This window comes from Eufriesea mexicana, unplaced genomic scaffold, assembly GCF_001483705.2.
Source record: "Eufriesea mexicana isolate 0111107269 unplaced genomic scaffold, ASM148370v2 scaffold54, whole genome shotgun sequence".
NCBI lineage: Eukaryota > Metazoa > Arthropoda > Insecta > Hymenoptera > Apidae > Eufriesea > Eufriesea mexicana.
The window spans coordinates 992,124-1,019,325 of NW_016908236.1; the positions used below are offsets into that span (position 1 = coordinate 992,124).

Sequence of the window (27,202 nt, forward strand, 5' to 3'; positions counted from 1 at the left end):
AAATGACTGGTCCCAGAATTTTCCTTTTTGCAATCACCGAACACTTACACCTGCTTTAAGAATAAAATTGGTATCAACTCGTAGTAAGAACGAACTGAAATCAATATATTCTCTCATATTCATTGTACTGCTGAAATTACTATAATCTGTGCACGTTATAGTTAGGAGCTCATTAACACTGGGTTTAATACCTATTTCTAAGAACACCTGTCAAATTGACAGGTAAAGGAACCACGTGCCTCTTTTTTGAACGATTAGTTTAATTTATAAACAATTATATATTATATTATCAGTCTTAATATAAGTTAACTGAATCTGTTACCATCGTATAATTGAAGCAACCCTTTCGTCAAATTCACGGGTTCCGTAAATCTGGTGTTAAAGATCGGTAGTTCTAGTGTTAATATTTACGATACCGTACAATTTCTATTGAAATTTAAATAATTTTCGCAATTTCCATAGTAATTAATTACTAAACAAACTCAAGCTGTACACCATTATAAAGGTTTCTACACGAGGGGGTTATCCAGCAGCTCGCATTTTCCTCTTCCCTATAATTCCAGGAAGAATACACGTACTGGAGCTAAAGGCTATGCTCTCCTGACTATACCTGCGATAATAGTCGCGAAAACTAGCCATTCCGCGCAGCGTTTCCGGCATGGTGTCTCATTCATTTCCCGTTTCAATAACCATCGAACCCATTAACGATCTGCAGCCGGTGTCTCGGCCGTTTTAAACAGCAAATTCATCTCTACGATACGGTTCGTTCGATTGCTCGTCGGACGAAGGAGCCATAACTCCGCGGCTCCCGATGACGATTTCGCGGAAGGGGCGGGTGGTTGGGTTGCACGAAATTGCACGATTCTCCTCCGGTCGTTATTGTTTCCCATTGGCTGCAAATGCGATCGAGGGAAAGGAAGGAAAGGAAAGGAACGTGCCGCGAAACATCTGGCGTCGCGAGGAAATCGAATTTCTAGGCCTTCGCCTTGCCGTCACCCGTGATAATTGTTCCTTTTGTAACTCGATAAATGTCGATCGATGAAAAATTTCAACCCCAGTTATGGTGTCTCAGCAGGATTTTTTTCTCCGCTCGGAAGTTCGATTATCGGTGTCGGAGGTGTTTCTGTTGTTGCAGCGATTCGGGGGTCGCGTGGGGTCGCTTTAGGGTAAAATGCTTTATAGAGAAGTAAATGGAGTTGGGAGGGCGATATTTTCGTTTTGCAAATAATTCCATTCGCTGTGCAACATGAATGGCGTATTGTATCGATGATTTATGGGAATTGGGAAAAACAACCCCTCTTCTTTAAGTTTCGGGTATAAGGTTTCGGGATTTTGACAAAATACACTTTTTTCGATTCAATTCTAGGATTAAAGATGTATAATTCATAGCCGAATATTTTATTTGTAAAGAAATATATGAGTTTACGTATTGTATATAAAATTTGAGCGAAACTCGAGGAACGGAATAGGGAACCAAGTATCCCGTGGTTAAATCAGGCTACTGCCATTTTGTCTCCCCTTTATGGTCTAAGATTTCGAGATCCTGATAAAATACACATTTCTTGGGTTCCATTAGTGCATTAAATTCTACAATACAATTGGAAATTTATAATTCGTAGTCAAATATTTTATTTATAAAAGAATATATCAGCTCGTGTATAATAAAATTTGATCGAAACTCGAGGAACAGAATAGGGAACCAAGTATCCCGTGGATAAATCAGGCTACTGCCATTTTGTCTCCCCTTTATGGTCTAAGATTTCGAGATCCTGATAAAATACACATTTCTTGGGTTCCATTAGTGCATTAAATTCTACAATACAATTGGAAATTTATAATTCGTAGTCAAATATTTTATTTATAAAAGAATATATCAGCTCGTGTATAATAAAATGGGATCGAAATTCGAGGAACAGAATAGGGAACCAAGTATCCCGTGGTTAAATCAGGCTACTGCCATTTTGTCTCTTCTTTTGGATCTAAAATTTCGAGATCCCGATAAAATACACATTTTCCGGGTTCCATAGATGCATTAAAATCTACAATTGAAGATCTATAATACCTAGTCAAATATTTTATTTATAAAAATATATGAATTTATGTATTGTACATACAATTTGATCCAAACATGAGAAACAGGACAGAGAACCAAGTATCCCATGGTCAAACCAGACTACTGTCATTTTGTCTCCCCTTTATGATCTAAGGTTTCGAGGTCCTGAGAAAATACACATTCTTCGGGTTCCTATTCGCGCAATAAATTCTATTTACAACTGCAGATTTATAATTCGTAGTCAAATATTTCATTTGCAAAAAAGTATACGAGTTTATATACGTAAAATTTCGAAGCACGAGGAACAAAATAGAGAACCAAGCATCACATGGCCAAACTGGACTCCTGCTACTTTCTTTCTTCTTTCTAATCTAAGATTTCGAGATCCTGATAAAATATACATTCTTCGGGTTCCTATTCGCGCAATAAATTCCATTTACAACTGCAGATCTATAATTCGTAAGTCAGATATTTTATTTCTAAAAAAATATATGAGTTTATCTATGGCACATACAATTTGATCGAAACATAAGGAACAGAATAGGGAACCAAGTATCCCGTGGTCAAATCACTGCAATTTTCCGAACAGTTTGCGTTCCTCAGCATCAATGGAAACCTGAATACATTGTCCAAGGTATGAAAGAATCCCGAGATAAACTCGCCAGTTACATTCGCAGCTCGTTTCCCCGTGCAAGAACAAAACTCATATATCAAATACCAGGTTGAAACAACGAAATTCTCGAACAAACAGCCCGCAAACAGGTTCACCGCGTTCCCACCCCTGCAGTATCTCTTCAAACAAAATTCCTTGCACACCTCGATCTCGTTCTTCTATCTGAAAACCAGCTCGCAAATACAATTTATCGACTCGTATCGAAATCGAACGGTCTGTGAAACGTGCTAGCTGCACTTTCTAGAAAAAACTATGCGGCTTTCCGTACTCTCGCCGGTTGATTGGAAATGTTTGTCTCTTGGCGGATCGAGTGGTCGTCGAGTTGAAAGGCTCTCGCGGTGGTAAAAAAGTTGGTCGTCGAAGCGATTCGATCGCTCTGCCAGCAAGTTTATAGGGAATGTGCTCGGTGAAAGAGGAACACGGGACCGGACAGAGAAGAAACGACCAAAAGATTACGGATATTTGAGGTTATTTCTCGCGCGGGCACCGGGCGCCCTCGCGAGCGCCCTCTCGCTCTTGGATCCTTTTTCCGTGGTCCGGAACGCGGCCATGATCGAACGGGGCACGTCGTCGCTCGCAATTACGTGCAGCTACGCGAGTTTCCACGGATATTGGGAGCTCGTTTTCGATAAAACGAACGGTTACCGCGACGACCGCCGCCTTTGCGACGTTTCCCTACTAGTACGTGAATTTTTCCGCTGCTCCATGAACGTCATATCGGAAATGGAATGGGATATATCCAATTTTCTCGAACCCATTGCGAGGTTAATTACCCGGGCTTAATTTTTCTACGACTGTAATTCGCTGTAATGCCGCAGTCAGACCCGAAGTTGTCTGCCGGTTACGTGCCGGTGAGAAAATTGCAGCCGAAGGGATGACGGGATGAAGTGTCCTTTTGAGGGTTTGCCGAACTCGAGCAGTTCTCTATGGATTATGGTTGAGCAGGAATTTTTGAAGGGGTAAGGAGCGTGAGGGATTTTAAGCACGATTAGGTTAATTGCAGGTTTGATTGAACTTTTGGTGAGGTCGGAAGCAATTACTTGTAATTAACGTTATCCATACTATCCTTGATTATAGACGTGTTTTAAATCGTGATGGAAAATTAATCACGAAGAAGACATGGAATTAATTCAATTTTTCGACAGTTTGGCGAAAGTAATTTTATTTTATTGCCATATGAATAAATTTAATATTAAACTAGAATTTTTTATTTAGACTACCTTCATAATTATATTTTTTAGATACTATGGATGCTATGGATACTGTGCTATATGGTCTTATTAATTATATGCATGTAACTTTTACTGTAAAGATTAAAATAAATTTAAATATTAATATTAAATAAAATAATTCTTCTGCAAAATTAATAGTGTGTGTGTATTTCGCAAGCTTATTGGAAAATAGATTAGAGAATTATTAATTGCCATTTTTCCCCTTTAAAATTTACAAGTATAAAGTCCGTTATCGACGAATAACAATTATTATTTTAAAAACTACGAAGAAATATTGTATTAAAAAAAAAAATTATGGGACATAGGCGTGGGTTCTATTTGATATTCGTTTGAAGTGGTATGTGACAGGAAGACATGGCACTCGAAGTAATCTCGTTTTCCTACAAATTGGTTTTATTTGCGACTGAAGAGCCTTTAGGTTTCGTTTTTCCTCTTTTTTCCTCACGGATCTCTTTCCCAGTTCCGAAACATCGTTACACGTAACAGGTTTTTCGTCTCTCGTTATCATTCCACCCAAAAATGTTACGCGAAGTTGTCAGCCGGACAATAAATTGCGAACTGAAGTTCGCATTGGTCAGTTTTGCCTCGATAATTCATGTTACATCTACGAGCTCGCGAGTTTAACCACCTTTTCGAATTTTCTGAATTGTTCGAGGCTTTTGATTCAATTTCCATACGATAATTCGCGGATCACTTTAAATCACTCTTCTCGCCATGAACCCATTCTCTCGAATTTTGAGAAAATATTTCTCCGTTCTTCGCACTCCTATATTTCTTCAACCAAATTCGCAAAATGATCCATTCAATTTTTATTTATTTTCTATACCTATGATTTTATTTATATGAATTATACATCGTCATATTTTTAATCGTTTAAAATGGATTTAATTAACCTGAATTAAATTTTTTCTAAATTCAATGCACTCCTATGTCTAGATTATTAAAGTCTAAGATTTTTCATGTAATTTAATAAGTTCCTAGGGTTATTAAACTCTTCAAATTCGCAAGTTGATCCGTTCAATTTTTATTTATTTTCTATACCTTCGATTTTACTTATATAAATTATACATCGACATATTTTTAATTACATAAGATGGATTTAATTAACCTGAAGTAATTTTTTTATAAATTCGATGCATCTACGTCTAGATCACTATGCCTAGATTACTAAAAACTAGGATTTTTCGTGTAATTTAATAAATTACTAGGGTCATTAAACTCTGCACATTACTACACAAACTTAAATTGCTGTAATATACTACCAACTCCTTAACGACCATGTTAACATGTTAACATGCTTTCGATTTTACGTAAAACTTCCTTTATCACACGCTAACACGATCTCACTTTATTAACCGAGTTTATATAAAACCGTGTATATTCGTACCATGTAAAATATCAATTTTCCACAATTTTCCTATTCATAATACATTATTAACCATCGCGATCATTTACAATTATTCTGCAATTCGTTAAAAATACCGAATTGTCGAGCAATATTCGCGAAATAATTCATTTCCTCGGGAATAAAATAATTTTCCATATTCCACTATCAGAAGCCAAAAACAATTGGTTTGAAAAAACAATCTGGTGCATTCCCTGTACGAGAATGGTTCCATCGATTACCATTTCGGCTTCCTGGCCAACTTGGCACGCTATGCCTCTCAGCCAGTTCATTCTTCACCATCGACCATTCAGATAACGAAAATAGCTTCCTTTACATATTAACAACGACGCTGCGCGATATCTGCATCGCGAATAATCAATTTCCACGGTATTCCGAGCAGCAGAAACAATCGGTATCGAGCAGAAGCCTAGAAACTTTTTGCTCCCTAGTCTCCCCTAAACAATCAATTACGTTAATGCACTCAAAAACCGCCGATGCTCTTATACACCGTTACAAACACGCTCGCGAGCACAGCTCTACGAGAGGTGGAGAGATTTTAGTTGCACGCAGAAACGTCGGTTTCCAGGATCCTGTGCCAAGCACCAGCGAAACTTTCGATTGCTTCCGGCCACGAGAGCGACATTTTTCGACCCGTTTCCAGCAACGAGACCGTAGCTTCCGGGAACAGTGTAACTTAAACACCGTTCCCGAAAAATCGAGCAAACCGACTCGATTCCCGGTCCCAACCCCTTCTCCCCTAACAATCTCCCGCGTAATGCACTGTCCTCTTCGAGTGTCCATAAATTTTTAAATTTCTCCAACTTCGGAAAAGCCCTCTATGGACGCAATTTACCCGGGAAATGTAACAAAGGCAAAAAGGAGTTCGGATCCGACCGATCATCCGGATCTGGAACGATCTCTCGAGCGCGAGGGATGAAATGGAGGATCGTCGGGTCAGCTCGCTCGGAGGGTGAAGGCAACAGGGGTGAACGAGTGCAAGTATCAATCGTCTATACTTCTCTTCCTCGTTTACCCTGTAATCTCTTTGCCTCCGTTTCTTTTCTAAATAATTTTTCCAACCACTTTGCGATCTTTCCAACCACCCGCATCACGTAGTGTAATACCTCGCGAGGGTTGGTCAGACGAGCTGGGTAATCGATTTGGAAACTCGAACATGCGTGGACACGGCTCGTGTGAAAGGAAGAAGTTGCCATAAGCCGCATTTCCATATTCATACCGGTGTTTCGAAATTTTGGCCGAGTTGATCGCGTTCCACCTGCGCAGCTGGAATTTCATCGGCTGTAAATCAGGCAAAGAAATGGGCCAACGGGTGAACGCGATAGCATGGATTCCGCGGGTTTACGTTAATGAATTATTAGGGCTGTCGGAAAGTTCCGTCGTTTTTCGTGCCGGCAGGCCGGAGATAATAAAATGCGTCTGGCTTAATCTCGCTGCCCGATAGAACTTGCTTCTGCTTGTTTTAAACGATAATCTCCCGTGTTCCGGATGATTTAGCGATATCCTTTTTGGCCAGCCTCGCACGAACAGCAGCTCCAACGATTGATCGAAGTCGTTCGTTTATCGCGAGGAATGATCGAGGCAGCGTTGGGACGGAATGAAAGAAATATTTTTAGCACCGTTTTAAATATTTTGAAATATCGGGGGACTATGTTCGCGATAGAAATAATATTTGATATATCGATAGAATAAATGGAAATAATATGGAGGAGAAATGAATGGGGATTTTAACAATGCCATGAGTCTGTCTTACGTTCCATTTCGAGCGAGATATTATTCGGTTTCGGGTTCATATCGCGGGACAAAAGTTAACTCTCCTTTATGTCGCGATTTCAAATTAGCATAAAGCGATCCGCTTCGCCATTTTGTCTAGATATACGAATAATTTCTTTCGCGGCGACGCAATTACTCTCTGGTTTTCATAGCAGTCGACGCGACCCCTAACCGCGAGAGAAACGATATTATATTCACGCTCTGTGTCGAAAGCACGAGCGAACCGTTCGTACTTGGCTGAATTTCAATCCTTTATACTTTAGATTCTCTCATTTGTAAGTGTCTACGGCAGATCGTGTACCAGATTTCCGCGCGACACGGTTCGCCATATGTCGCGAATCCTCAAACACATTTGACATCGATTTAAACTACGTTCTTTAAAAATTCCGGGCTTTACTTTAAAAGCATCCCTTCTAAAATTGTTATTCCTAGATGTTCGCAAATATTCTCCAAATTAATATTACAGATCACGTGATTCTTCAGGATCATCAATATTTACCCCAAATATTTATTTATTTATTTGTGTAAATAAATAATAATAGAATATTAATAGATGGATGTCTAATGAACGATACTAAAATTATTATTCCTAGATCTTCATAAATATTTTTTAAGGAATATTAAGGACCACTTGGTTCTTCAGGATCATCAATAATTACCCTAAATATTTGTAAAACGATTTACAAAATTAGAATATTAATAGATGGATGACCAAAAAACGATATTAAAATTATTATTCCTAGATCTTCATAAATATTCTCTAAAGAATATTAAGGACCACGTCGTTCTTCAGGATCATCAATATTTACCCGGAATATTTATAGAACGATTTATATAAATAAATAAAAATAGAATATTAATAGATCGATGTTCAAAAAAAATTAAATTAATATTAATTAAAATTAATATTAATGACTACGTTGTTCTTCAGAATCATAAATTTTTACCACGTATATTTATAAAACTAGAATATTAGTAAAAATAGAATATTTTATATTAGAATAAAATATTTACCCTAAATATTTATAAAACGATTTACATAAATAAATAAAAATAGAATATTAATATCGCAGATCGATGTTCAAGAAATAGTCATAAGTTGACCATAGGTCTAAACAATTCTCCATTTATTATTATTATTAAATCAAAGTTAATACAACAAATATCGACAGTAATTCCTCGCATCTCAACAGATTTCTCGCTACATATCTTCCTTCCTAATGGTAACAAAGCTCTAAGTACATTCTTCACGCCGAATTCTTGCCTTACGTGCAGTAAATAGACTACCGAAACTTTAAACCGACGTGGAGGATATTTATTTGACAGAATTCCTACGATTCGCGATTTTTCCCAATTCTTCGTGACCGAGATCGGGGTTCTAATTTCCGATGGCCGGCGCGTTACAGCCAAAACCACGGCCATAAAGCGTAACGCGAAATACTTGAACGCGCAACGAGGGAAACACATTATCGACACCGGCCGTAAAAGACGGCTTTATCGGTGTCTGGAAATTGACATAAAATCGGCACTAGACTCCGGCGATGCTCTAATTTTGCCGTGTAGTGTCTAGCGGCGCGTTATGGCGGCCGGAAAAATATAGTAATGGGTCAGTAACGATAGGGTGATACGCTAATGGCCGCACGAAAACACTTGCACGTGTCACGGCAGCGTTACGACGGGGATAAAAGCCGTCGAAAACGAGCTTTACGCGACCGAACACTTTGCAGCCTCGCTTCAGCATCCCCGGAGCGTGTTGCGATTCGAATAACTAAGGGCTGCTCCGCTCGCGGGGGTGCGCGCTACCTCCTGCTCGCATAATTTACGTCGCGCTTCGCGGACTAGTGATTAAGTCGCTCCATGCACGTCGTTTATGCATCGTTAAGCTAATTTTTATAGCGATCCCGAGAGTACCGCTAGTTAATAGTTGCCCGCTTAACGAGCAATTCGTTGTCTATCGTTCGCGAAATTGTTGCGACTTTTTGGGGGAGACTATGAGAAATTTCTTCGAAGGAGAGTGAGAAAGCAATTTATTATTATGCAAGCTGCTGCACTCGAAGGTATTTAGACGAATATCTGCCATAATTCTGAGGGTATCGCAAATAATTTTCACCCTTTGCACTCGACGAGCTTTTCATAACAGAAAAATAGTAATTCGAAGATTTTCTGTCATAAAGTCGACGATATTTTCAAGACTGTAAATAGGAAATCGTATGCAAATTAAGACTTAGAATTATTTTACTTCGACATTCCACGTATTGTTGGGTAATTTTAAATTTGATGTATTAATTAACATCGATCTTTAGAATCAGATTAAATGGCGACTGAGTCACCTCTCGAGTGTAATAAATAACGTATTACTGATTATTATTATTCTGTGTTGCGACCAGAGATCTATGATTTAGAGAGGAGAAATAAATCCCAAGTTTCATCTTAATTTTACGAATCAAACATGACTATACACTTACACGAATGAATTTAAAAATTCCTGAAAAATGAGGTCGATACAAAAATTTCTTTTACGTATATTAGTCCTGTAATATCATATTTAATACAAATTGAATATGAAATTAATCATAGATCTTTGAAATTAGGTATTCGGAAAGGATCAATTCCACTTTTCGAATATTCAGGACTTCTAGGCGTCGAAATATTTGATTGATTTTAAATTTCTTACAGTTCAAATAATTTTTTACTTTCTTCATTTCATGGAGTTATTTGATAAATGAGCGATTCGTATAGCTATTCATCGTTAAACGATTAATTACGGCTACAAATTAAAACGTTGCAAGTCGACCAGCTTCGAAAGCTTCGAAAATGGAAGTTAAAAGAAGTCAAAGCTAAACTACGCGAAGATTTCATGCGTCGAAGTTGTTTAAAATATTTGCGATTTTATTGCATTTTGCAAAAGGACGAGTCGGAATACGTAAGTCGGGATAAATAAATTCTTCGCGAGTGACTCTCGCATTCGTACAGGTAAGCAGCAACATCCTCTTTGAATATCCGAGCGAGCCAGGATAAGAAGGGAACGAGAGTGTACAAGCTCCTTATGCGTGACGACAAACGATAAAATTATAGAAAGCTTTATAGCCGTCTAAATTATTTAAAATCGCGGTTGGCCGTCCCTCGAACGGGCAAAATAAAACTTCCCTCCAATGTAAAATTCCATGTCAGATGGTGAAATAGTTCAGCCGCCGTCGACTTCGGGCAGTAATAGCTACTAAATTTTACCTTGTACCAGCGATTTATGCGCTCACACAGTCGCAGAGAGTTTTACTCCTTGAAATAAAGAAATTCTAACACGGCCTATTTCGCGTCCGTCCGTGTCGAACCTTGCTGGTATTAAAAACACGCGCGGGGTGGTGAGAAATTCGAAAGGAATTCACCCCTTATCGTCGCGTGACGCACCTGGACGATAGGTTACGAACTATAGTGAAATTAATTTCCACTTATACGCAGGTAGCCAGAAACCACTTTAATTAGAATAATTTATTTTAATTACAAAATGTCTTAAAAAAGGGTAGTGAAAATGTTATAAAAATTTGGAAAATTTCTTTATTTTATTTTCGTTTATTTTTCAGTGCAATACATGGTATTAGAATTATTATTAATACTCTTAAAATACTATAATACTCTCATAATACTCACATAAAATTTCATTCTAATATCATTCTATATATATAATTATAATACATATAAATCATATATATTATAATAAAGTATCATTCTATCTTCAAATCGTTTATTTTAAAAAATTCCACGTCGCGATTAGTATTCTTTTCCCTAAATTTGATACTCATTTTCGATATTTTCATTTCGGGGTAGTTCCCGCCATTTTTTAAAAATTCGACGAAAGTTCATTTAAATCGCGTTTCCTTCACTCACTACAATGAATTTCTCGATTTTTGTGTGAAAAACAATCGGCCAAATGGCCTGTTTATTTCCAATAAGAGAGCGATCATGATAATTTCGAAGCTTACGTTAGTAGAAGCAATTCGTTCGTCTCTTCGCGCGAAAATTCGTCGCGAGAATATTTCATGGTTGCTTGTATTTGTCGTGCAGTGGGTACCTAGAATTTTTTCGCCATTTCTGCACCCTTCGTGAGATCGTGCCACCCCGAGGTACCTGCAGGCTACCGAGCCCCTGCGCTTCACTCGCACGTGCACGAAACGCGAAAAGGAAGAACGTGTTCTCGGCAGAGAGGCAGGGAATCCCTGGATTCTAGCCTCGGGCATCGGGAATCGGTTGCAGGCTCCGGAATGCAGAGCAGGGGGTGAAAACAACGCGTGGGAGGCATGCGTGCTGTGCGAGCGCGGGAAAACAGGGTTGATGTTGGATCGCGTAAAATTCTGCTGGAGGGGATCAGACTTGGAAGCTCGCGATCGTCTTATGGCCGCGAGAAAAATATTATTTTCAAGCCTCGTTAATTATTCGATGTCGTTAATTATGCTTAAGGTACTGGAAGTCGATCAAATTACGAACGAATGTTGCATCGTGGTTGCAAATTCTTTATATTTTTTCTTTAATTAGATTAGATTTAAATAATAGGATAACATTGATATTAGGGGCTATGTCGTGTATTTTAATTAGTTTTTGGATTAGTTTATACTTGGATTATTATGGTGGATCTAAGGGATGCAAAGAATTCTCTTTCTCTTTGAAGAATCGTTAATTACTTATTGCAACTGCACTTGCAGATTTTCTTTTTATTTTAATTTATGTATGCGAGCTATTTCATGACTAATTAATTACAATAGAACGAAGAATTAGACAATGAAACATTTTCTCAGCTGTACGATCAAAATTCCAAAATAATTCCTACGGATAAAAATTCAAAACCTTTCTCGATTCAGAAGATTCCATAATTAATTATCATTTTGTAGACAATTATATACAAATTACGAACGAATGCATCATGGCTGCAGATTTTTTATATTTTTCCTTCAGCGATTTAAATGATAGGACAAAATTAACATTAGGGATGTCGTGTATTTCAATTTGTTTTTGAATTATTTTAAAGGATTTACACTTGAATTGTTATCTTGGATCTAAGGGATGCAAGGAGTTCTCTTTTTCTTCGAAGAATCGTTAATTATTTATTATTATTAATTGAATTTATGGTTCACGAAAGAATTGAAATTTTGAACGTATACACTACACTTGCAGATTTTCTTTTTCTTTTTATTTATATATATAAGCGATATCATTAGTAATTAATTACAATAGAACGAAGAATTAGGTACGTCCAAAATTCCAAAATAATTCATACGGGTAAAGGATTTATAACCTTATACGATTCCGAAGATCCCATAGTTAACTATCATTTTGTAGCCAATTATACGCATATAAAAGTACGATCTTCCATAGTTGCAATGGAAAGAATAATCTCGATATCCAGAACATTAAACGATTTTACTCACTTAACCATAAGCAAATCATTCAAAGGGTGCATAAGGAAAATAAGGAATTAGGAGCAAAATGATTTTTGCATTTCTCTTATTCGCCATAACTCAAATCACTGTACTTCTCTCACTGTAATTCCTCTCACTATACTTCTCTCTTCGAATTCCAAAATCCCAAATTCCAGATTCTCTAACGTTTACCCTGTTTAAAGACGGAATTGAACCGTTTTTCCATAAAATAGACAGTAACCAGACACGTGTCGCTTGTCAGCGATAGTATTTGTCCATCCTGTAAACGCACATCGTGACGCAGGGGTCGCAGGAAAGGGCGACATGGGGTCGCCGGTGAAAAAAATCAATTTGTCCCGACGTGACATCCTTTGACGATCGCTTGGCCGAAATTTCGCGAGACAGCCTCCACGGCCCGTGCTACCGGATTCCACCCCCATTCCTCCTTAATGGGCCGCGGAAAGAGGGTTCCGCTGCTTTCCGCCACGGGGCGAAGCTACCGCCGACTAATATCTTTGTCGTGTTGACTGTCGACAAATCGCCCTTTGAACAACCCCGAGCCCTGCAGCGCAGGGGTGCGTCAGCCCCGCGTACCTTTCCCTAGTTTAGGCTTACGTCACTGCGAGCTAACTAGTTTCTGGCCGCGATGAAAGAGGCGGAGAAAGGGACCTGGGTGGAAATCAGGAAGCGGCAGGGTATAAGAAGGGATGATAGTCGGGTATCGAGCACATCCGGCGGGACGTGGAGGAAATCGGCGGCAGGTCCTGGTGTGGGGTGGTGCATCGGACACGTGGCTTCCTCTTCTTCGCTGTGACGATGTTTAAAACCCGTGAAATGGGCCATCCAACGGATGCTGCTCCACGATTCGGGGGGCCATTTTGTTTCCTTGGATTATTTTCGACGGACCCGGGTAATGATTCGTTGCACGAGGTCTGGGAAATTGGGGCTCTCACTGGGCCAAAAGGAAAAGTAATTTTCGGTTATTCGATTTGGAAGATTGCACTGGCTTTGTGGGCAATTTGTCCTATATTTTCTTTGATTATTTCTTCGATTAAAAATATTTTTCCAATATTCGCTATCCATTAACGAAAATAATTTTAAACCTTCGTCTCAGATTGTATAGGAAAAATAACCAATAATCAAAAATATAACCATCATTTTGTGTTATTCGATTTGGAAGATTGCACTGGCTTTATCGATCAATTTTTCGTATACTTTCTGTGATTATTTCTCCGATTAAAAATATTTTTCCAATATCTTCTATTCAATAACGAAAATAATTTTGAATCTTCGTCTCGGATGGTATAGAAAAAGTAACCAATAACCAAAATAATAACCACCATAGGAACATTCATTGCTCTTACTTCTCTCGTTGAAAAGATTTCGCAAACTCCCTTTTCAAATTCGTCCAGGTAAAAATGTCAAACCAATCGGATTTTCTCGATTCGACTAAAACTAAAACCGAACAACAGCAAATTAAATCGCAGAAAACTCGAGGGTAGAAGCGTTTGAGCTGTAAATAGGAATTAAAAAGCATTCGCACCCACCCGGAATGGAGTAACACGGGCCATGTGCCGGAGGGATCGATGGCGGTGGAAAAACACAGGAAAGGGGGCTAGAAATCGCGGCTCGATAAGTATCTCGAGTGATTAACAGTTCTAAGCTGTCAGGAAGAGTAATCACTGCTGCTCGCATCGCCAGTGCCAAGCCAGATCGCCACGTTCGAATAAAGATCCCGAGACTTGGCGATGAACGTGGCTGTCTTCGTTTCTCTTGTCGTTTCGCTTCAGGAAATCGCGTTTAATCGAGCTGGCCGACGACAGAAATGACGGTTTCACTCGAAACGTTGCCCACGATAAACGAGACTCGCGTTTGCCCGAGAAAAATCAGCCATTATCGGTCAGACGTTTTTTCGCTCTTCGTCTGTTTTCCTTATTTTCGCTTTTTCGACTCTCTGCTCAGTTTTCACAGAGATTTGGCAATAAGCGTGACAGAGATTTGACAGAGACTGACAATGACGTTGCCTCAGCCATGGGAAATTAGAACTTATTCTACGGATTTGTTGATTTCGTTGAATGGCACTTTGACAGAATCCTTCTTTGATAATGCAACATAGTTGCAACTTGCCGGCAAGTAAAAGTTGGGACTCGAGTTTCAACGCGTAAATACCACGTATGTTGTTTGCGCTAGCCTGCAGGCCAGTTTCCGCAACTCCTGCTGCTTGTTCCGATGTTAACGAGGATATTATGAAATCAAATAACGATATGATGCATCATTCCCGTTGTTTCATTTGCATCCTCGACTGCCACGTTTTGGCCCGACGAAAACACGGGTCGCGAATATTCCATCTGGCAAGTAAATGTCCCTCTGCTGTTTTATGCACCGTGTTGTAAATGATCATCGAATCTGGCTTACGGGGAATTGTCAAAATTATGCGACCAGCTAACAACGTTTAAATCGCAGGATTTTAAAAAGTTCCTTCCGCGGAGGTAATTTTACATTTTCCCGTTGCACCCCGAATGCGAGCTCTCCATTTTGGTCCCACTTTCTAATTTCAGCGCGCGAATTATACGTCTAATTTAATTTTAGTCGAAATCTGATATACCCTGGAAATTCTGTTCCTACGTTTCCCGAATTAGATTCGAATTTTATATTCTCAAGCTTTTAGCTCGAGTCTGTGGATCCTGTATTTGTCCATTGGATTCGTATTCTTTCGGATCATATCGGATGAAGGAACAGAGGGATCGCAAATCCCATGCCGGACGATTTTTCCGATCAAAATGGTCCTTCAACCCGAACGATCCCATCGATCAACAACCCCCGAACGGAATAAGCCGTAACTCCGGTATACAGCCGTCGTAAATACTCATCCACTGTGCCCGGTAATTTCGCGAAGAGGAAAAAATAGCAGGGGGATATTAGATCGATTCGCGTGGACGCGAGCCATCGGTTTCCATAATGCGATCGTAACTGTAACCGACAGTATCGCCAGACGCTTTAACCGTGGCCGATTTATTAGCCCCGGACCAGGTCAACGGCTCTCGATCCTCCATGTTCGCTCTCTGTAAATCGCACGAGAACTCGCGATATCGACGGGGCATCGAGCATCCTGGGAGACCATGGTTGAAATATCGCGAATGTCACGAGTCAATCACGCGAATTTATTCCACCGCTCTCGCCTCCCGTTAATTCCGCGTTAACGCGTTTACTGCCACGCAGGTTTTACGCGATACTGACGGGAAACCGCGATCGAGTTTTCGGTAATTTCGGGGTGTAATGATTTCAGAGATTCTCGGATAGATGTTTCTTGTCGGAGAAACGTATCATAGCCTATGCATCGTTCCCGGATCCTTTAGGACAAGTAGTCTATTTATTAGACAGTGTAGAGTAGTCAGCTGTCATAATTTGGGTTATAATGAACAATGGACTATCTAGTTTAGAGTGATCTGATCTCAGTGATCTAATAGTCTAGAGGGTCCTAGTGTCCTCTGACTTGTAAGAAAATAACCGACGAATGTATCCTCCAAGTTGCTGACAGATGGGCTTGGCAGCCAATAGGCCTCATTGGTCGTTGACAACCTGGTCATGACAACTCTGTGCTCGCGTAAACTCCCGATCATTTCATAAACGATCGAGAGGCGAAAAGCCCTGAATGGGCGAAATTTCCACGCGTCAGGTGTCATCAGTTCAGTCCAGTTCAGTCCAGTTCAGCTCGAGACCCTCGAGCAGTTAAGTAGAGACCACAGTGTGAGATAAACCTCTTCCGAGACGAAACGATTTCGAATTTTCGACCTGTATTCCCTCGTCTTACCCTTACTACACCCCTAAGAGATGATAAAAGACATAACTACTCACCCTAAGTATGGTAAGTAGTTATCCTGGCAATTAGCGAAGATAGGTGACAGCGAGGTAGCTTTGCTAGTTGACGTGTTAAATCCAAGACATTTAAATAGGATCTCTATTTATTAATAGGATTATTTATCAATAGGATCTCTCTACTAAATTCTTTTAATCGACATATTTCTACTAAATTCGTTATACTTTCATCGTTCCAGTTGCGTCACTATAGTCACTGATGACCACCAATAGCTTCCTGGTAAAATTTCAGCCGACGCGTTAAATCCAAGACATCTAAATAGGATCTCTATTAAATTTCCAAGTCGTATTAAAAATTGCGAAAATTTCGCGACTAGTGGGAGCATGTTTGCTCTATCATGAGCTATCCTTTAACCGTGCCATTCCTGTACCCTCGATAAAGTTCGCGTAGATAGGTTCCACAGGATTCGCCGGAAACGATACACCGCGGTGATCTGTTAGCTCGATCAATCTGTTTGCCGTTCGTGATACCACGGGCCGTATTGTGGCGAGGTACGAAGTGATATCTAAATTAAAATCTGAAATAGTCCCGCGGCGAAATTTTCAGTCGTTGAGGGTTTCGTTGGAGCATTCGGCCGTTAAGGATGGAGGAAAAGGGAGCTCTGTCTCGGGCTGGAAAGAAAACATTCGGGTCGATTAAATGGCCGGAAATGCCTCTGTTTCTTGCTACCCCTCACGTTTGGTTTTGCTTTCTTCGTGGATTTAATTATCCTGCTGCTGGAGGAATCAGGTGTCCCGAGGCTAGCGCTGGGTTGGGGACGTTTTAATTTGCTCGAGTAATTTTCTCGATTCATGGCGCCGCGATGGAAACGAACATTTCGGGACAGCTGATTCTTCTGTTTATTTTTGCTCGAGCTCATCTGTTGCGGCTGCGCCAGTTTTGTTAGCTGGCCTGACAGGAATGGCTAATCGAGACGCGTTGAGAGCCTGCTGATAACGATGGACTCGCGGTGCAATAGTTGAATGATCTTGTAGGAGATATAGTACGAGTCTTAGGTATAGTAGAAGCTATATTAGGAGGTAGAGGTATAGTAAACGATGTTTACATGAATTCACAGCAAGTAATAACGTGATCGAACTAAAATTCTTCGTGTCAGATTACGACAATGCATCCATCTAGGTCTAATTCATGCTTCGGGTCTCTATGACCTGACTTCACATTGTGAATTATTTGGCTCCCTTTATTAATTATAAATCAATAGATAGATTATTATGGGAGATGGTTAATATTCGTCCTGATTTATAAAACCTTTCTCACATCCTTAATCAATTTTTCATCATGCTTCAGGTTCCAATGACCTGGCTCCTCACTGTGAATTATCTTGCTCGCTTTATTAATTATAAATCGATAGATAGACTATTATGGGAGATGGTTAATATTCGTCCTGGTTTATAAAAATTTTCTCATAACCTCGATCATTTTTTGATCATGCTTCAAGTCCCAATGACCTGGCTCCTCACTGTGAATTATCTGGCTCACTTTATTAATTATAAATCAATAGATAGACTATTATGTGAGTCTAACAATTTTTTTATAATCTTAATTATTTTTTGATCGAATAAAAGATTTGTATTAGAAGAATAGGGTAGCCTAGTTAGTCTCCTGAGGTCCTAGAAATTTACAAATTGGGGTACATTCTTAATACAAAAACAAAATTGTGTCATTCTCCTTTTATTCTTTAACTCTTTAGAGCACGCTGGGATTAAAAGTAAAATTAGTAAAAATATACCAATTTTACTTCATTTAAAACGCTATAAAATTTATATGTAACATGGGTCTATTTTATTATCCGAAATCCTGTGCAGCAGAGTCAAATTCTATCGTCACAGACTGTTCTGTCATACACTTTATATGATAAAGAACAAAATAAATTTACACGCAAAGAAAAATATGAATAAATATAGCGAACTGGTAATCGATATACTCTAACTTAAATTTGAATAACTTCTAATGTGTACAATTTTGTCAGATAATTATACTCTGCATGATAAAAGACGAAATAACTTTAGGCAAATAAAAATGTAAATAAATATAATTTAAATTAAAATTCTCTTAATTTAAATTCATATAAATTAATAATTATTTATGAACATTACACTTATAGATCCTTATAGTACGATCCTTTTCAAACACTTCAGATAGCATATTTTTAGGTCTTGGGAAAATTTTCTACAATAGGAAATTTTATTCTAAACACCGCCGATAGATAAATCAGGGGATGAAACAGTGTTTCTTGTTTGCGTGAAAAATAAATAGAACGCGCAATAAAGATCGGAATTATACATACACGTAGAGAAATACGGCATTACTCCATTTTCTCTCGGCGTATATAGGCTACGTTTCACTATATTATTGTCGCGTTTTGAACAAAATATTAGGGCGGAACGAGGCGTGGCGAGGGGACAAATGCAACGTAGCTCTTAGCGTCTATTCCCCTGCGCGTTCTTTGTGACAGCAATTTACGCATTTTGTATATTGTGTCCACTTTGTCGCATGTGCGGCCAGAGGGCCGTAAACCACTTCAGCGGATCCACGAATGAGTGCACCACTCGCTGCATTGTGCAGCGCGCCGACAATATTAGACACCTGGCCGAACATTAGACCATCTTTCTCTATTATTCTAAAACACGGAACGCCACGGGCATTATGAAACGTCGAAACGAAAACTTCAATTCACCTACCGCTCTGCTTGCACGCGACGAGACCGCGAGACGACCACGAATGGTGAGCTTTGGACTAGTATAAGTGATTCTGAATTTAGTTATCTTGAATTCGAAATTTACCATTTCTCGCTCCTAATCGGAATCAGAATCTTGCGATATTTTAGTAGCGTTAGTTTATCAAATTTTTCAATCCTCGTTTTTAATTTCCCCCATGGAATCATCCCTTATCCAATAATAAAATTTTCAATGGTGAAATCCACTTTATATCATCGAGAATTTATGTCAGAAACATTTATTGTTAATTTTATCCGTTTTCCATAAATGGGAAAAAATACTATTGCTTCCAATTTATTTTTGTAAATTATAATACCTATTCTACGATCTGATCACCAGAATTTTGCGATATTTTAGCATCTTTAGTTTATCAAATCATCCCTTATCGAATAATAAAATTTTCAACTGTAAAATCCATTTCATACCATCGAAGAATTTATGTCAGAAACAATTATTGTTAATTTTACCTGTTTTCCATAAAGGGAAAAAAATACTCTTACTTTCAATTTATTTTTATAAATTATAATACTATTTCTCGCTTCTAATCAAAATTAGAATCTTGTGATATTTTAGTAGTGATAGTTTATCACATTTTTCAGTTCTCGTTCTTAATTTCTCCCATAGAATCATCCCTTATCCAATAATAAAATTTTCAATGGTGAAATCCACTTTATATCATCGAGAATTTATGTCAGAAACATTTATTGTTAATTTTATCTGTTTTCCACAAAGGGAAAAAAAATACTCTTACTTTCAATTTATTTTTGTAAATTATAATACCTATTCCACCATCTGATCACCAAAATTTTGCGATATTTTAATATCCTTAGTTTATCAAATCATCCCTTATCCAATAATAAAATTTTCAACGGTAAAATTCACTTCATACCATCGAAGAATTTATGTCAAAAACAACTCTTGTTAATTTTATTCGTTTTTCACAAAGGGAAAAGGTATTCTTACCTTAAATTTATTTTTAAAAATTAAAATATCTATTCCACCATAGTGTAACGCTTACTTCCAACCCTTAGACTGCGTCGTCATTAAAAAACCAAGGAAAAGAAATCAATGGAGATTATTTTTGATACTAATCGTTCGATCAGAATGATATCCATTAATTTTTGTAACCCATTTATCAGGAAATTCGTTTATCCAAAGTGCAATCTGCACCCTGCACTCAAAAGCACGAAAAACGGTGCTGGTTTCCGATTTAAGACCTTCGATTTTTCCCAGAAAACTGTGATCCCAATAGCAGGAACATCTTCGAATACCTCGATTCACCCCCAGCCTGTGCATTTCTGCTCGCAGAGAGTACAAGAGACAAGCATCTGCCGCTAATAAACTCGTTGCTCGTCCGAACGCTTACGACGAAAGCCGCATAACGCTCGGAATTACGAGCCGTGAGCAGTGAAAAGAGTGAGTAGCAGCTCATTCGAGTTTCAAGCTGACGTAGTTCCATTTCCACGCGGCTTTTCCGCGGGCACAGCGGCGAACCGATGCGTATCGTTCCACCCCCTCCGCCATTTTCGTTACCTTCCCTCGACTCATCTCTTCGACATCGTCGCCGTTTCCCGGAGACCCGGCCATCGCGTGACGGTGTGAAATTCGAATATGCACTCGTCATACGCGTATTTATACGCGGACGCACGCTTCCAGCGTAATTGTACGCTTCGCGCGGGTGCTACCGATCGTTAAGAGACAATTGCACGTTGCTCGCCGATTCGAGCGGTTCCCGCCGTGTGGTTTGCGTTTAAATTGCGGGTTCCTCTTTTTCGCCCGTCTGGCCGATGCTTTATCGTTGTGTTTCGGGTTGGAGGATTAGACGATGATGGCCAATTTCGCGATTTACCGCGTGATTTTCGACTTCTTGGGGTTCCTGCATTTTTCGCCCTTGGAAAATTGGAAAATTATTTGCGGTGTTCGGGGCACTATTTCTATGTCGATGGAATTAGATAGGAGTAGATTTTGGGGTCTTACTGATTTTGATTTAGTTACTGGAATTTTTGTTTTAGGAACTTCCCGATTTTTCTTCTTGGGGGGCTCTGTCTTTCCAGTTCTTCCTCATAGAAATAATTTTCTTTATAGAAAATAGTTGAAATTTTCTGTATTTCTGTATTTGGTTCTTCTGCTCTCTTTTTTAGTCACAGAACTTTTGAAATGCTTGAATCGACGGTTTTCAGTAATTTAATATTTGTATTTTTAGCTTTCATTGTCAACTGTGCCATTTGGTATTTCTACGTTTCATTTTTGGGGTTGTTACTTTCTATTTCTGTATTGCTTCCGTTTTTAATTTTTATCGGGAGATTGGTTCATCGATATTAATAGACACGAGGTAAAAATTGGGGAAATCCGTGGCACGTAATGGCCGCCGTTGCGAAAAGTACGATATTCCGCGCGGACTTTTCTAAAATAATTAAATTACGAGCACAAATGACACAGCCGGGCCAATAAATTCTGCCATATCACGAATTTCCCTCTCCCATTACTCTCTCCCTATTTCCGCCCTGCGCCCACAATACGTAATACTTCATTCTCATTTGTGGGTGCCCATTTTTGCGGCGTTCAATTATACAAACGACTGATACCGAATGCGGCATTCCCTTCTCGACTTGTACAGCTTTGTTCCCCGTTTCCTTCCCTCCGGTGGCTCGCGCACGCGAAGCTCGAATCACGTTCTAAAAATTAAGAGAGCACCCTTAAAGGTTGTCCAACGGCGTCCTCGAGCGCGTAGGCGTATTCGGAAAGGCCACTTGAAGGTCGTCGATATTCCATCGGGCGACCTTTGGCGGGGCGTGAAAAATTCACGAGTCGTGATCCCCCTTTACCCTCGTGTAACTAGACGTATTATGAAAAATGAATGGCCCGCCTATTTAAATATATAAATACCCGTCGATGGCAGCGTCTAGACGCGTGCATCGCAGGGAACCATGCAAGGTAAATCCCTCGACGCTTTATCTGAAAATTGAATCGTTTCCTCGCGGCATGGGAGAGAGGGATGATTCGCGATCCGCTTTGCAATCGCAGTTAAAGATTACTAAAATTGTTATTATTATCAACAATATTGTTTGGTCGGCGTGTTGGTTAGTTGCCTCAAGGAAAAGACGAGCAAAATCGGCTCCGGATACCGTGTTAGGAACGATTCACGTATGGTATCGTCCATGCGGACGATCTTCCACTGTTACCCCGGCTGTCCAGAGAGCAATTTATTTCTGAGAGCTCTGCAATGAAAGGGTTAATGAATCTTTGTCTGAATCGTAAATCTTTTGGACCGTGTATCTTTTGGATCGTGAGTCCTTTGGATCGTGAGTCCTCTGGATTGCGAGTCCTCTGGATCGTAAGTCCTCTGTATTGTGAGCTCCTGAACTGCGAGTTCTCTGGATTCAGAGTCTTTTGAATCGCGAGTCTTCTGAATCCCGAGTCTTTTGGATCCTTAGTCTTTTGGATCCTGAATCTTTTGGATCATGTGTCTTTTGGATCCTGGGTCTTCTGGATCGCGAGCCTTTTGGATTGTGAGTTTCCTGGATCGTGAATCTTTTGAACTGCGAGTCCTCTGGATCCAGAGTCTTTTGAATCGCGAGTCTTCTGAATCCCGAGTCTTTTGGATCCTTAGTCTTTTGAATCCTGAATCTTTTGGATCATGTGTCTTTTGAATCCTGAATCTTTTGGATCATGTGTCTTTTGGATCCTGGGTCTTCTGGATCGCGAGCCTTTTGGATTGCGAGTCTCCTGGATCGTGAATCTTTTGAATCGCGAGTCTTATGGATCCTGAGTCTTTTGAATCGCGAGTCTTCTGGATCCTGAGTCTTTTGGATCCTGAATCTTTTGGCTCCTGAGTCTTTTGGATCCTTAGTCTTTTGGATTCTGAATCTTTTGGATCCTGAGCCTTCTGGATCGCGAGTCTTTTGGATTGTGAGTCTTCTGGATCGTGAATCTTTTGAATCGCGAGTCTTATGGATCCTGAGTCTTTTGAATCGCGAGTCTTCTGGATCCTGAGTCTTTTGGATCCTGAATCTTTTGGCTCCTGAGTCTTTTGGATCCTTAGTCTTTTGGATTCTGAATCTTTTGGATCCTGAGCCTTCTGGATCGCGAGTCTTTTGGATTGTGAGTCTTCTGGATCGTGAATCTTTTGAATCGCGAGTCTTATGGATCCTGAGTCTTTTGAATCGCGAGTCTTCTGGATCCTGAGTCTTTTGAATCGCGAGTCTTCTGGATCCTGAGTCCTTTGGATCCTGAATATTTTGGATCCTGAGTCTTTTGGATCCTGAATATTTTGGATCCTGTGTCTTTTGGATCCTGTCTTTTGGATCCTGTATCTTCTGGATCCTGAGTCTTTTGGATCCTGAGTCATCTAGATCGCCGGAAATTTCTCAGTTGCTTCAAAAAGAGTCGAAGGATCATAGATTGCAAAATTTCAATGTCTCGTTGGCTAACTTCGGACCTTTGGGAAGATCGGACCCGTGAAAGTTCATTAGAGAGCGTGGCTCCTCTGCAGTTCCGTTGTCGGGCAGTGTACAAACAGGATGAGACATGGTCGGAAGTGCGAGAGAGGAAAAAATGGCGGAGAGAAAGATGGTATCGCGGATCACAAAAGGGAACGGAAGAGTCTGGGTTGAGAGAAAAGTTAGACGGAAGGAAGGCAGCGGGGCAAAGGGTCGTTCTACATTGTTTGGAGGACCACTCAAGGTATCTCGAAAACTAACTTTTTCTTCCAGGTCTCCGAGCCTGTTACGATTCCGCAATTCCTACGTTTAACCGAATTATAAACATCGTCGAGAACTGCTTCTAAATTTGCCAAGATAATAGCGAACGACTCGCTCGACAGAGGAAGATCCTTTGTTCGAAAACGGTGGGACGAAGGAAGAAAGAATCGATGAAATTCAAGGTAGAAAGTGCTTGAGAGTTGGAAATACTAGGATTATGACATACTATTATGTCAAACGCAGGTGTCACTATTACAACGGTATCAAACTACGGTTAATTGGGTGTCTTCTTGCGTCTGAAGGAAATATCCCTCAATTATTTATGATAACAATTATAACAGTATACGTATATATATATATATATAACAACGTTAGAATATACAAAATCCACGTTGACACTGAAACGTAAAGATTGTCAATTCAGAACAAAACGGCTGGCTACTTGGCTAATCAAGCAACTAACTATCGTTGTTGAAAATTAGGCTAGCCTTTGGCACTGACAACGTTACAAATATAAACAATTGCTAGTCTATAAAAGGAAAAACTATAGAAATCTTCGAGAAAAGGATGAATTGAAAAATTACAAAAGAAGGAACAAACTTGCAATGAAAAATGGTTATGAAATTGGAAGCGAAGAGACCTGTCTGGGCCTACTTCGAAACAAGCAGACCCCGGCAAATGCTTGACAGATATCTCATTAAAGATAGGAAATGCAATCTAAAGAACAATAGTTGAGCCTCGTATGGTCTTGACAGAGAATAGAAATATTAGAAACAAACGAACGAAAATACTGGCAATAATTTACATACATCCTTTAACAAAAGTGTAACGATGGAGGCTGACTAACTCCGCTGACACTCTCATGATCATAGTGACATATTGACCGAAGATGGTGACGAAGATCATCCCTCACTGTTTTCAGCTAATAGCGGTCATTGCTGTGATCAATGTACTATCAGCGAAGTTGATTGATCGTGAGGATGTAAAAACGCTGTGCCTTCTTCTCTCGAATGCACAGTACCCCAGTCTCCACATGCCCATAGCTCGGTTCGTCGAGTATATACACCAGGATGGCTCTATTCGTAAAGTTTCACACTCGTATCTCGTTGTCACAGACCGCTCTTACAGCAGAAAATTCCACCATGAACAATGACAGCAATTTTCAGGGTGGATCCGCTATTTCAACACCCAGCAAAGGAGGTGACGCGCCGGTTAACCCCTTTCGAGTCGCGCCCTCTCACGCACGATTCCACCTGTCGCACGCGATCGCGATGTTATACCTAATCGGCCTATTCCATCGAATTAATTAGTCGCCATTTGGACGACGAGTCCGGCTGAAACGCGTCTTTCCTTCGAATAAATGCCCGCGTCGAGCGCTCGCCGCGAAAGTTGCAATCGCGCGGTTTAGCGTGCTTAATTATGCACCGGCGAAGGCTTTGTACGGGACTCGGCGGCCACCGAAAACGCTATTTTCGAGGAAAGCTATAATATCCAACTGCCAACGGCAGGGTAATTAAATTTCTACGTCGCTCCGAGCGGAACTCGAATCTCGCGGTCGATCGTTCATTGGCTGTCGGTCTGTCGGCCCAGCCGGGGGGTTGCGAAAGTTTCGAAAGTGTTCCGGATGGACTTCGGACGATATTCCACGCTGTTCCGGCGCTGCTTTCTTTCTTATTTTATCGCGGCCTGGAAAGTAATTGCTTTTGGGTTTAAGGAGGTTCTTCTAGCTTTCGCAGAAGAATTTCCTTCCGACAATGGCTTAGACGAGCAGGTCTAACTGCTAATTTAACCGAGATTTACCTCGTCGGTCTTAGCGTTGCAACTATGGTCGCTACTTTCCATGTGCGTGATCCGAGATCTTCCCGCGAGTCTTTATTCCTTTAAGTTTTGTGTTTGCCAAATATAGAGAAGAATATAGGACTCGGGTTAGGATTAGATCAGGGTTGCTTAACGGGTGATATTTAGCCCCCCACGAAGATCGGAACGGAATAAATAATTAATCTGCGTGTAATTATTTTCGCTTTTCTTAGGAATTGACCCTTTGCACTCGGGAGGCGCCCTTCAGTCACCATTCGATAAAATTTCGAAGCTCGATATTAATTAATATATCAAATTTAAAATAATGTAACAGTGTGCGAGGTATCGAAATCAAATAATTCTGCGTGTTAATTATCATACGATTTCTTATTCCTGCTCAGAAAAATATCGTCAGCTTTGTAACAGAAATCTTTGAACCCCTATCCTTCTTTGGCCAAACAGTCGTCGAGTGCAAAGGGTTAACCTTTTCGGTACTACTGCTCATAAGGGGTGGTGCTACTAGAGTCGCAAAAGGGTTACGAACAGGTCGAAGAATTTTTCCCATTTTGTTTGAGAATGATTGAAATCAATTTTCTCGTATTCGTAATTCGTAATAAAATTTATTAGGTACAAAATGTAGTTATTCTAAAAGAAATTGGGCTTTACAATCTGATCACAGTTTCGACTATGGAAATTTAATTATTCCGGTACTTTTAGACCGAGAGCTGGTAGCCATCTGCTCTCTGACGAGTAATTTCGATATTTCATTAGGACATTTAGGAGAAATTGGAAAGACAAGTAACGCAGTGGAAAATACAGTTACGAAAGTTGAGAAATTCGAGGAATTTCACGAGCACGCGGAGCATATTCGACGGGGACAATTAATTATTTAGCACAGAAGAAGAAACTTCAGAGGTTCCATGCGCTTCCGGCTGCAGCCGAGGACGTTGAAAGCGTAATCACGCGATAATGGCGGTATGGTTCACGCGAGCTAGGCTAAACCAGCGCTAGAAAAACGCTAATTACACGCTGATAACGAAGTGACCGCTGGGCGTCGCGACGCTCTGTAACGAACGACAGTAGTAATTAATGTTTATTGGGTAATCAGCCGTTACGGATTGCTCGAATAATGTCTCGCGCACGAATCTGTTCTACTAATTACAAATGTGACGTTCCACGTGATAACTGATATCGAGCAGGATGTAATTAGTGGCCGTCGTTAGTCCCTCGTGAACTCGTACGGGATGTCTCCAAGTCAGTTCGATCGAGAATCGTGACGGAAGCTATGGGTAAGCGGAGACTCCACGATCTTGTTCTTGCTCATGTGTATTGATATTGCTATTGTTAAAGATTTAACATTTTAACCTCGATACTAAAAATATTATACCATTTTATTATAGTTTCCGAATGTTGTCGATATAGAGTGACAGTCAAAGTTTAGATCTCTTTAAAATTAATTCAAAAGGTGGAAAATATTTGGAGGGTTGAAATTTAATTGTTATAAGGGATGAATCAATTAATTAGTTTATTGTTAATCATCGACTTCTTAATATAATTTCTCCTGGTT

The 27,202-nt window shown here is 39.8% G+C and overlaps 1 protein-coding gene across 1 annotated transcript in view; it reads left to right on the forward strand.

The window, feature by feature from the left end:
• The window catches only part of LOC108554651 (connectin-like), a 334,979-nt gene that overhangs the window by 63,079 nt on the left and 244,698 nt on the right, over positions 1–27,202 (forward strand). The gene's annotated exons all lie outside the window — the stretch shown is intronic.